Genomic DNA, 13,607 nt, shown 5'->3' on the forward strand with positions numbered 1-13,607 from the left:
CACGTTAACAATATAAACACCTCTCTCATGGAAGGGATACTATGCTATGACACACTCGCTTTACTACAGTTTGGTGAGTCTCCACAATCTAACTTAGTCATTAAAGCTTAATCCTAGGTCCATCCCAAATTACAACATACCCTAGTTTTCCTTTAGTGATGGCAATCTTGAGATATATACCATTTCACCCTCTAAAGTCATTCTCCAGACCGGGTTACATCATTTAGCGTTGTTTGTGAGACACTGAACCAAACCTATGATCCATGTAACTTTGGAAAGCATGTGTTCTTAGATGTTCTTATTACTTGATTTTAAAACCTTTACACCTTTTATAATGTGTGAGACTCCTAAGTTAGTATATTTTTAACATATGAGTATACCCTAATTCTTGATGTCACTATATACATGAAAAAGAGGTCATTAAGACAAAAGGAAAAGACACTAACAAGCCCACCATATGAAATGATATTGATAAAGTAATTCATGACAAAAAAGTAAATAAAACAAAATATAATGGAACTTAATTAGAAAGTACTTAGTCTTAAGATACTTGAATAATGGGGAGCGTATAGTGAAAACCTGTTGTTCAATCACATCAACCTGTAGGTAAATTAGGGAAACGTAGAGAATGCATCATACAAACTTATAAAGCTAGAATTTTTTCTTGAATTTCATGCATTTGAAACCCCCTTTTTTAACTTCCTCAAACCACATTCATTTGAAACTCCCTTTTTTAACTAATGCAACTCAAAAGTTTTCTTAATTATGATTTAACACTCAAAAGTTTTATAACTTATATTATGTTTAATTAGCATTTAGTGAAAAGTTTACTATAAAAAGACCAATCTTTTGTGTCTTTTGTGTTATATAAAATCTTACATGTATGAAGGATATGAAGATATTGTGATTCAAAAGTTTTCATATACGTGAAGCATTCATGATCCAAATATGATGATTTGAAGAAATGAGTTATGTCGCATTGATTTTAATTGTAATATGATTTTTTCTTTTAACCAAAGCAAATGAATCTTTTATATTCTTTCTTTATATTCAGTTTGTCATTTAATCTTTATATGTCGTTTGTGTGTATTAATCAATCTTGAATGTTTTGCTTGGAATATCTTTCTGATTCTTCTTTTTCAAGGAAAATATTTTGATTGCAGATGGTTGAATGGTGTTAAATGAAGAAAGAAGATTCATAAAATGGATATAGGTTTTTTTGTTTGAGCAAAGTTGACGAATGTTAGTTTTTCTTTTGATTAAAATGTATGCATATGTACTATCTTTATATTCAACCACATAATGCTCTTATTTATTTGATTGTAGTTTTCTCTATTTTGATTATGTTTATTTTATATACAACATATTTAAAAGATAACATAACTTTGAACATTTGATATGTAATTATGATAGACTTATCATGATATCTTCTTTATATAAAAGTAACTTATCCATATTACTACAATAAGAATTACATATGATATTTACGAATATATATATATATATATATATATATATATATAATATGTGCTTTGTTTAACATGTATATGCACATATGTATGTTATAAATTTATAATTAAATACCTTTATGTTTAATAATTGAAGGGATTAAAATGATGTATCAAAACCAATTATTTAGACGAATATAATAATAATAATAATAATAATAATAATAATAATAATAATAATAATACATTTCCAAGTACCAGATTCATTTGAAACTCACGCTACAACTTAAGAGTTTTCTAATTTATGCATATTTATTAGTTACAACTCAAGAGTTTTTAACTTATGATTATTAATTACTAATCACTAATAACGTTTTATTTTCATTTCTTTTATAAGGTTGTAAAGTTTTGCTCTTTAAAAACATTAATATATTTGAAGAGATTTGTGATTTAAATATGAAGAGTTAATATAAATGTTATAATAGATGTTTTAGTGTTTTTATGTTATTAAAAGTTATAGTGTTTATTTTTCATATTTTTTTATTCGTTGTATATATCTCTTTTTTAATACAAATGTTATAATAAATATTTTTTCTATTTTTATGTTACCAAAAGTTGCAGTTCATATTTTTGTTCATAAGTTTTGTTACCCGTTATATTATCATTTATTTGATATATAATTTATACAATTTTAAACGGTTTATAAAATTATCAAATAATTGTATATATCACAACGACTTAAAAATAAAACTATAATGTTTAATAAAACTAATATGTTAACTATATGTTTGCTTTACTACTAACATTTTATTTCAAAGTAGAAATATTAAATAATAATTTGGTAAAAGTTATTATTTTAACTATATAATTTTATTCTCGCGCAACGCGCGGGAATTCACCTAGTACCTTATAAAATTTAGCACACAAATATAAGTATCATATTTCTTAATTATTGCTTGTTATTTGTAATATCTTAAAAAATACTAATAAAAAAATTTCATTTTCAAACCATCAAATACACATAATGTTTGTTCCAAAATCGATCAAAGTAAAATGTATCACAATTATCAGAGTAAAATAACAATCACCAATATGGAAAATCATCAGCGGATGTTGTGTAGTCAAGTCGGGTCATTCCCTTTGGAACTAGAAGTACCTGAAAATGTTTAAACAAAAAAACCGTAAGCACAAAGCTCAGTGAGTTCCTCAAGATACCATATAACCTAAATAACAACGGGCCTTGCTTACATATTAGGCCCCACCCATAATACAAACAGACTTAACCTAACATACAAACGAGCCAAACCATACACATAATGTAAGAGTCACAATGATAGCTAACATCATACATAGTATTGTGAGAAGACTCACGTCGCAGAAATAGTCAACAACGAACAACTCTCACATCTAATAAATTAGGTGATACTCACCTCCTAATAAAATGTTCAAGGTAAACCCTTAATCCACATTCTAAATCTAGCTAATTGTCCCAAAAGGCAATGCTCAAAGTCAGCATAAGCTAACTCTCACATTGTGACCAACCCTTGGTGATGTCGTAGGAAAACGAACTCGACCCGATCACAAACTCAGTCGCGATCCAACTCAGTCGCAATCCAAGTTACTATTACGTTATGATGGTTAGGCCACCACGTCGTGACAAAATTGATCCAAAATAACTAGGAAACCCGCTGAAATATCCCAAAAACATGACCCAAAATTTTCATTTTTCATTTAAGTAGAAACCTGTAAGACCAGATTCCTGGTATGTTTTTAAATTATAATTCTATTCATTTTTAGTCAAGAACTCGATGAGTTGCAGGCTCAAATTCGTCGAGTAGGTAATGAATTTAAACGCGGGTTTTGAAGTATACTCGACGAGTTAGGAGCCCCAACTTGACGAGTAGGTCTAGCAGTGTGAAAACCTAATTCCAGGGTTTTGCACCCTATTTAAACACGATAATCTCCAAAGTTTGGCCTTGATTATTATTGGCCCTGCATGAAGCGGGACATAGCTTGGTACATGGAGCGATGCTTGACCTGCAGGAAAGTCAAGGCTGAGCACCAGAGGCCACACGACAAGATGCCGCCGTTGGAAATTTTTGTATGGAAATGGGAGGATATTACTATGGATTTCATCACAAAGCTTCCCAGGACCGCACGGGGAGTGGATTCGATTTGGGTGATCTTGGATCGATTGACCAAGAGTGACCATTTCATCCCAATCCAGGAGAGAATCTCAGCCGAGAAGCTGGCTGACATCTACATCTGAGAGGTAGTAGCTCGACACGGAGTGCCAATCTTCGTGATTTCTGACCGAGATGTACGTTTTACTTCCAGATTATGGAAGAAATTTCACGACGATTTTGGTACTCGTCTGCACTTTAGCACTGCTTTTCACCTGCAGACGGATGGTCAGAGTGAGCGGACCATCCAAACCTTGGAGGATATGCTACGAGTGTGCATTTTAGACTTAGGTGGTAGCTGGGATACCTACCTTCCCTTGACAAATTTTTCCTACAATAATAGCTACCACGCAAGTATCGACCGTCCTCCTTTCGAGATGTTATATGGGAGGAAGTGTAGATCCCAGATATGCTAGGGTAAGGTGAAACAGAGGGTCATGGGGAGTACCGAAGTGGTACTCAAGACGACCGAGAGGATCCAACAGGTCCAGAGCAGGCTTCGGACTACTTAAAGTCGACCGTATGCTGACAAGTGTCGTTTAGACCTAGAGTTTTAGGTAGGAGATATGGTCCTCTTGAACGTGTCACCTTGGAAAGGTATCATCCAGTTCAGGAAGCGAGACAAGTTGGACCCTAGGTACACTGGTCCTTTCAGTGTCATAGCCCTGTGGGTAAGGTGGTGTATAGGCTGGATCTACCAGCCGAACTTAGTCAGATCCACATCACCTTTCATGTCTCCTAGCTACGAAAGTATTTGGTAGATGACTCCGCAGTGGTGCCACTAGAGGACAACAACTTGAACTACATCGAGTGCCCGATAGCCATCCTTGACAGAATGACGAAGGATCTAAGGAACAAGAGGGTTGAGTTAGTAAATGTGCAATGGCAGTACTGAAAGGGCTCAGAATAGACTTGGGAACCGGAGGACGAGATGAGGGAGCACTACCCAGAGTTATTTCCAGACGCAGCAGACTTCGAGGACGATGTCTAAAATAAGTGCGGGACACTTGTAACACCCGATTCCTGGTATGTTTTTAAATTATAATTTTATTCATTTTTAGTCAAGAACTTGACGAGTTGTAGGTTCAAACTCGTCGAGTAGGAAATGGATTTGGACGCAGGTCTTAAAGTCTACTCGACGAGTTGGGATCCCTAACTTGACGAGTAGGTCTAGTAGAGTGAAACCCTAATTTTAGGTTTTTGCACCCTATTTCAACACCGTAACCTCCAAAGGTTGTCCTCATTTACAGCCTCCAAGTCCCAAAACCCTAGCCATGAAACCCTAGATCCTTGTGTGAACTTGTGAGACCTTTTTGAGAGAAAAATTGTGCTTTTGAGGCTTGTGGAAGAAGATGAAGCTAAAGGACTCAAAAAGAAGAGAGTAGATCCAAAAGTTAAGCTTCATTTCTGGTTCAATAAAGGTAAAAAGCTCCTAAGTTGTCCATTGTGTGTATAGATCTCTTTATCTCCAGTTTTGTTGAGTTTTCAATCCAAATAGCTTGGTCCTTGGGAAATGGACGTCCCAAGTGATTTAACTTTCATATATGGGGTCTAGAAGGGGTTCCATGGCATAAAGGTGCAGGCTTTATGGCCATGGAAGCCCTATGTAAGCTTGAAGGTATCATTTCGGCCTTTTAAGCCTCAAAATACCATGCATGGAGGGAAAGTCTGAAACTCTACATGTTCATTTGGTGTCTGATGCCTAGATCTTAGTTTTCATGCTTTGGTTTGGAGTATTATGGACCAAGATCTAAGTCTTAAAGAACTAGGTTTTGAGCTAAACCCATTAAGAAGGACTATTAACGGGTAAAGCTGGAAACTTTACCCTTAAAAGGACATTTTCAGTGTGTAGACGAAGTGTAGAGTCCAAATTTGGAGGATAGGAGCTTAATCTATCAAGATGGCTCAGCAGACTGAAGAACTCGTCGAGTCCATGGAGGAACTCATCGAGTTGGGTTGAAAAGTCCCGACTCTATAAAAGGGAAAACTCAACGAGTGGAATGGGAAAGTCTTGATACAATAGATAGGAGGAACTCGTTGAGTTGGATTGCAAGTTGAAGGTTTTATGAATCATGGAACTCGACGAGTTGAGTCAACCAGATGTTGACTTTGACTAGATGTTGACTTTGACCAGGGTGTTGAATTTGACCAACTTGACCCTTAATGGGTTATGAGTATGAAAAGGGTAATTAAAGGAACTGTTTATGTGTAGGAGTCTGAGAGGGGTCGATTTCAAAGCAGGAGCCTTTGCAACTATTTCCTAGTTATCGAGGTGAGTTACCTTCCAGTAGAAGTGGGTTGAAGGCACCAATGTTGGCCCACTAGTAGTTGATTATAGTTAAGATGAATGTCTTTCTAATAATTGTCTGGTATGTCACTATCTGTTATGATTTATGTGCTAGTATGTTTTGATATTATGTGATAGTGGTAGGAGGGGTGGATAGACCCCGTTATAGGTTATAAGGAGTAACAGGGTAGGTCGGGCACGCAAATATGCCTGGCAGTATGTTATGCTATGTTATTTTGTGGTAGTGGTAGGGGTGAAATAGTCCTCGTAACCGCTTGAAATAGAGTAGAGGGTTGGTTGGGCACCCAGATATGCCTGATAGTATTTTATGCCATGTTATTATGTGGTAGTGGTAAGGGTGAAATAGTCCCCGTAACCGGTTGAAATAGATCGGAGGGTAGGGCGGGCACCTAGATATGCCTGGTAGGGTAGGTCGAGCACCCATATATGCTTGACAAGGGTAGGTTGGGCACCCCGGTATGCCTGAAAAGGGTAGGTTGAGCACCTAGATATGCTCAGCAGGATAGGTCGGGCATGCAGATATGCCTGACAGTATGTTTATTGTATGGTATGTGGTATGATAGGGGAACTCACTAAGCTTTGTGCTTACGATTTACAGTTTTGGTTTCAGGTACTTCCTCTTTGAAAGGAGAGGAGCCGACATGACTACAACACATCACACCTAACTCTTCCACACTAAGGATTCTTGGGATTTTGTACTCTAATATTATTTTTTCATGACATGTTTTGATTATGGATACATTGGTTTTGATATGAGTAGTACCATGATGTTTTCAGACAAATGTTTTTTTTTTTTTTTTTTTTTTATAATTATTAAATTTAAAAATAAAATTTTTGGTGGTAAATTTTGGGATGTTACAAAACCGTATTCTAAATCATTGTTCATACAACCCAAATAAAATAAGTATGTAAAACGTCAAAAAAATCAGATTGTGACCCATAAACAAAATCCTTATGGTGTGTGCAATGCAGTCACCCCGAGCTCTTCCCCTTGCCACTAGAAGTACCTGAAACATAAACTTTAAAACTATAAGCACAAATATTAATGAGTTCCCCAAACTACTCCATACCATACATAATAAATCATATATTGGGCCCCTGCCTAACATTGGGCCTTGCTCGGCATTGGGCCCCTCCTGCCATCGAACCCCGCTTAGTTTATAGATATGTTATTCTCAGGCCTCTCTTATCATTGGGCCTCGACAGATATACACATACAATCTATATCACATAATCATGCTAATACATATAATGATCACTATCACTAGCGTATGTTCCAATCCTTAGGCCTCGCCTGACATCAAGCCCCACTCAGTATACATAGCAGCACATAAGACATGCAAGGGACATGCAGGCTCCTAGTACCCTAACATAATCAATAAGGGCTGACATTGGTGCCTTAGACCTACTAAATCCAGTGAGGAAACTCACCTCGAATGTTGAATCTCACTGAAAGAAATCCCTAATTGTTTCCCTGACAACCCCCCGAGCTATCAGTACAAAATAACACCCAATCAACATTTGGGTTCCAAACTATAGCCAATAATCCATACTTGGTATAAAATGACCATTTTACCCCTGGCGTAGCTTGATCCAAAACTATGGCCCAAATCCACAATCTAAAAGGCCCAAAACCAAAAGTCATCCAAGGCCCACTTATGGAAAATTGGGCCTATCCCCTCATATAGGCCTTAACCTAAAGCCCAATAAATTTCATTAGCCTAAAAGCTTGGTTTTAGATGGCCCAATAAGGCCCAAAGCAACCAAGTCCAAAGAAATGGCTCAACCGAGGCCCAATGATGCGAAGCCCAATCTGACTGAGTACGCGGGGAGTACTCAGTTGTATGTTGCACGTACATGCTGCATGGCTTGTACTGGCTTATATGCCCATCGTACTCCTTCATTAATCCATTCTTCCATTAAGCTCTTAATGCTCATATCTAAAGGTACAAAACACAGATCTAAGTCCCAAAGGATGTCTAAAACCATAAAGACACGGACTTGGTGACTTTACATGCCCCAATGAGCCCAAAAATCGAATTATAACCTTTTACTTCCATAAAAAAAGGGTTATTTCTCATGTATGGATGGGTCTAAGCTTCAAAGGTGACAACTTTATCAATCTAGGACCAAATGAACACTAAGAGTGGCAACTCTAAGCTTTTCAAATGATATGAACCACAAGATCTCATCAATGGGACCAAAAAGGGTCCAAAGGCTAAAACAAGGAGATCTAAGCTTCTAAAGATCAAGGTCAAGACTTTATACCTTGCACAAGGTAGAAATAGAGCAGATAATCCAGATCTAGAAGCTTCTCCTTGAACCACCACCTTTCTCCAACCTTTTCCTTCTTGAAAATAGAATAAAACACACCAAAATGCAGTTAAAAGATATTTCAAGCTCAAGAACACTCAACAATGGGGTTAGGGTTTCATGGAGGTTGATTAGAGACAAGAGGGGGTTAATAGAAAAGATCCTTGTGACATAATGTTCTTTAAAAGTGCTAAAACCCTAAATATTAGGATTTTAGGGTCTGGACACATATGCTACACGTACTTCCTTGTACACAGCACGTACGTGCATGACATCCACGCCACTTTTACTGCAGTATGCCCAATGTACATAGGGTTGTACGCCCCGTGTAAGGTATACCCTAAGCCTAAAACGAAAAGGTCCAATGACTTCAAGGCCTAAGCTCTATATAATTAAATAACTAAATTTGAATAAATACCTTAGAACATCAAGCGTAACAATACTCCACCATTTGAATCAAACTTCGTCCTCGAAGTCCGCTGCCTCAAAAAACTCTGGATAATGCTCTCTCATCTCATCGATGGGCTCCGAAGTCCACTCTGACCCCTTGCGGAGTAGCCATTGCACCTTCACCAGCTCTATAACCTTGTTCCTCAAGCTTTTGTTCTTCCAATCTAAAATTACCACCGGTATCTTAATTTAATTCAGACGATCATCCGCCTGAATATCCTCTAATGGAATCAACCATTAAACATTTCCACAACTGAGAGACATGAAACATGCTACGAATCTGAATGAGATCGACTGGAAGATCTAGACGATACGCAACCTGACTCACCCAATCCAAAACCATGAAGGGACCAACATACCTGTTGGAACGCCCCGATTCTTAGGTATTGACGTATGTATGAATCTTTTTGGGTCTACTCGAAGAGTTGGCTGCCCTACTTTTCGAGTAGTAGCGGGTTGGTCTGCGTGTTTTAGTGATCTACTCGCCGAGTCCAAGAACAGACTCGACGAGTAGGAGCTGGCAGATGAAACCATAGATTTCGGGGCATTTCACCCTATTTAAAGGATCTTTGGCCTCCCCCAACCTCCCCTTTACTGCTTGTTGTCCCTCTCAAACCCTAAATCGAGTGTGTGTTCTTTTGGTGTGTTCAATATTAGAGGGGGAGTTTTGGAGGAGGAAACACTAGGGGAAATCAAGCAAGTAAAAGCAAGAACTCGTGGGATTCAATATCTACATCAGTGGACATTCTCTTGATGGTATTAGACTATTTTCCTTGGCTCATGTTCATCAAAAATCTCTTTTGGATGGGTTTTATGAAAGGGTTTTTGTGTTTGAGCTAAGATCTGAAGTTGTAACATCAGATTTGGACTCCCTTTGACGTCTACATCGATAAAGTTATTAGCCTTTCCTAGTATGAGACTTCCTTCAAGTGCAAGACTTCATTACAAGGTTAGTTTTGTCATTTAAGGGCATTAAAGCCTTGCATGCACATAAATTTTACATGCAACTTTACGAGATAAGCATGCCTAAGGAGGTTGGATCTGCAATCTGGAACCTTTGCATGGCTTAAAATGCATCTTTGTGGATGAAGAATTGAAGGGACTCGGCGAGTCACATAGTTAACTCGGCGAGTCATATGAAGATGGTCCTGAACTCGATGAGTTTGATGAACAACTCGGCGAGTCCGATGAAGATTGTCGAAAACTTGGCGATTTAGTATAGTGACTCAGCCAATCAGTTTGGGTTTTTCTCAACCACTGGATACGTATGAACTTGTCAAGTTGCAAGGGGGAAAACTCAACGAGTGGCCATGGAGCTTCGACCACGAACCTTAGGAATTCGACGAGTCACTCTGGTGACTCGACGAGCGGACGAGTATTTGAGGAACTCGTCGAGTTGATGAGGGTACTCAACGAGTTGAGGTTAACATGGACCGTTGACATTGACTATTGACTTTGAATTTGACCATGGGTTGACCAGTTGACTTATGGAGGACATTTTGGAAAGGCTGGAAATTTACAAGTATGGTTTACAATGAATATAGGTGGTGGAGTTCGTAGCAGGGATCCGAGAATTTGAGCTTATTTTACGAGTCGACAGTTACAAGGTGATTTACCTCACTATACTAAGGGGTCTAAGGCACCAAGGCTGACCCATTGGATATGTTATTCTAGAAGTGTTAGTATGTTGAGTATGAAGTTAGTTTTGCATGCTAGTGGTTATGCCAGTTAGGTAGATTTGTAGGACTACCTGTGTTGTTATATGATTATCTGCATGCTCGGTGATTATGCTATGTGTTGATATGTTATGTGGGATGGGTTGATGTAGGACTGCTTCATGAGGTAACCAACAAACCCAGGAGAATTCCAGTTTCGGGCTAAGGGAGACTTGTACTGTGGGCTTGATAGGTAGCCAGATGTGAGTTGTGCGCCCGCAAGGCAATCCAGACTCACACTGTGGGCCCAAGGGGTAATCCAGTCTGTAAAGCTGTGGACCCATTGCATGCTGTATAGTTTGTTATGTTATGATATTATTGTTAGGGTTACTTGTGTTATGTTATGATATTAGTATACTTAGCATAGATGTGCGGGTTACTTAGCTTATGTGGTGGATACGTGTGTTGGAGGTTAGGTTTCAGTTTCAAAGGTCTCGGTTGTCAGAGACTTTACAAATGTGTTTCCAGAGGAGTTACCTGCTGTGCCTCTTGAGAGGCACGTCGATTTCATGATTGACCTTGTGCCAGGTGAGGCCCCGATTGTCAAGGTGCCATACCGCTTGGCACTGCCTTAGATGAAAGAGTTGTCATCTCAGCTGTAGGAGCTGATAAACAAGCACTTCTTCAGACCGAGCAGTTCTTTGTGGGGAGCACCGATTTTGTTCTTCAAGAAGAAGGATGGTTCATACCAGATGTGCATTGGTTACTGGGAGTTGGACAAGTTAACGGTGAAGAACCGTTATCCCCTTCCACAGATTGTTGACCTCTTTGATTAGTTGTAGGGTGCATCTTGGTTCTCCAAGATAGATTTGAGGTCTGGTTATCTGAAACATCCCATAAATACAGTCCAAAAATTTCATTAATAAAAACCATAACTATTGATCATCATAATAAAATCATAAATCACGTGTCTCAAAAATATCATAACATCTGTCAATATATCAAAATCATATGTCAAAACATCAGAGTAAATCCTCCCAGGCTAAAATGCTGTGGTGTGTGCCATGCAGTCATCCCGAGCTCTTCCTTTTACTAGCAGAAGTACCTGAAACCAAAAATGAAAACGATAAGCACGAAACTCAGTGAGTCTCCCCAAAATACCACATACCATACACATAATCACATAAAAACATACATTGGGCCTTGCACATTACATCGGGCCCCGCTCGACATCAGACCAATCCGGCATCGGGCTCCGCCCAACATCAGACCAAAGTTCGTTATACATTTAACATATCAACAAGCATATAACATAAAGATATAAACATTCATCGGGCTTGCCCCGACATTAGACCGAAGTTCGGAACATATAACACATAACATATAAGCTAAACATTCCTAGGGCTTGCCTCGACTTCGGACCGAAGCTCGGAACATATAAACATACACATGCAAGAATCATGAATACATCAAGCATATAAACTTTCCTTGGGCTTGCCCCGACATCGGACCAAAGTCGAGAACATATAATCTACATCAGGCTAACCCCAGCATCGGACCTAAGTCCAACATATACTAACATACATGACTGGGTAGATATTAGTGCCTTCGACCTGTTCCTACTGGAGGAAAACTGACCTCACAAGTTGGGTGTTGAATCTCTCGGTAAGGGAATCTCTATCGGCTGCTTCCACGACTCCTCAGCTAACATCATCACAATAACACTTAATTAATATCCAAAATCTTTCTTATGGTAAAATTACTACTTTACGCCTGGTTAAAGTCAATCTTCTAGTCAAAGTCAACATTCTAGGTTGACTCAACTCGCCGAGTTGACCCATCAACTTGCCGACTCATCCCATTGACTCGCCGAGTTCCCTTGCTACTCGTATTTGTGATAAAGCGAGTCAACTAGCCAAGTCCCTCCTCGGACTCGTTGAGTTCTACCTGGTACAGAAGCAAGACAAATCGAACCAACTTTTCGAGTTCCTCTATGGACTCGATGAGTTCTTCAGTTTGTTTGGGCCTTCTTAGTGGATTAAGCCCCTACTATTTAGATCATAGCTTCTTACTTATAATGCACACTGAAAACATCCTTTTAAGGGTAAACGTTCCAACTTTACCCGTTAATACCTTTACCCCTTAGGACCTAGATCATGGGTTTAGCTCAAACCTTAACCCCTTAGGACCTAGATCTTGGTCCACAAGCCATCCATACACTAAATTAATGCATACAAACTTAGATCTGGACCCAAAACACTCCATGAACACATAAAGCTTCCACTTTTCACTCCATGCATGGACTTTTGGAGCTTAAAAGGCCAAAAAGACACCCTATGGCTTGTATGGGGCTGTAATGGTCATAAAGTTTGCACCTTTATGCTATAAAACCCTCTATGATTCCAGATCTAAAAGAATACTCACTTGGGATGTCCATGTCCAAAATATCAAGTTTTTTGGACCAAAAACCCCATAAAATGATGATAAAGAGATCTAAGATGCTACTAGGCAAGTTTAAGACTTGCTTACCAGAAAATGATGAAGAAGAAATGAAGTCTCAAGATCTACTATCTTCTTCTTGAATCCCTAAGCTCCTCTTTCCTTCACAAGCTTCAAAACACACAAAGTTTACTCACAAATAGCTCACAATTTGCATTAGGGTTTCTGAATCTAGGGTTTGGTACTTGGAGGATGGAAATGAGTCCAACAATTGGGGATTAAGATGCTTAAATAGGGTGCAAAACCTAGAAATTAGGGTTTCATTTTGGCAGCCCTACTCGCCTAGTTGAGGGATCTCAAGCCTCCGCTTAACACATATGATAATTATCTCTAATTAATACTCCAATCATAACTCTAAATAAACCAAGTGCTATTTTCTCTCTCTTACTCTTGGGATGGGTAGAAGACCATTTTACCCCTCCATGGTCCCCACCATCCCTGTCTTGACCAAACCATAAAGTTAACAGAAGTTACACTCGAGTCAACAATCCATGTTGACCCGACTCGCCAAGTCCCCTCGTTTCTTTATAAATGTCGTGAAAATACAACTTAACTCATCGAGTTGTCTCATCAACTCGCCGAGTTAGTCATGTCCAGACTCATTGGGGAAAACCCTAGCCGACTCGTCGAGTCAGTTCATCGACTTGGTGAGTCCATTCGGTCTATGTTCTCATTCAGACGTTTTAAGGCAGATCTATAATCCCAAACTCTAGATCTAGCCTCCAAAGGCTAAGATACCACGTAAAGCCAC

This window comes from Lactuca saligna, chromosome 2 (genome assembly GCF_052625555.1).
Source record: "Lactuca saligna cultivar CGN05327 chromosome 2, ASM5262555v1, whole genome shotgun sequence".
NCBI lineage: Eukaryota > Viridiplantae > Streptophyta > Magnoliopsida > Asterales > Asteraceae > Lactuca > Lactuca saligna.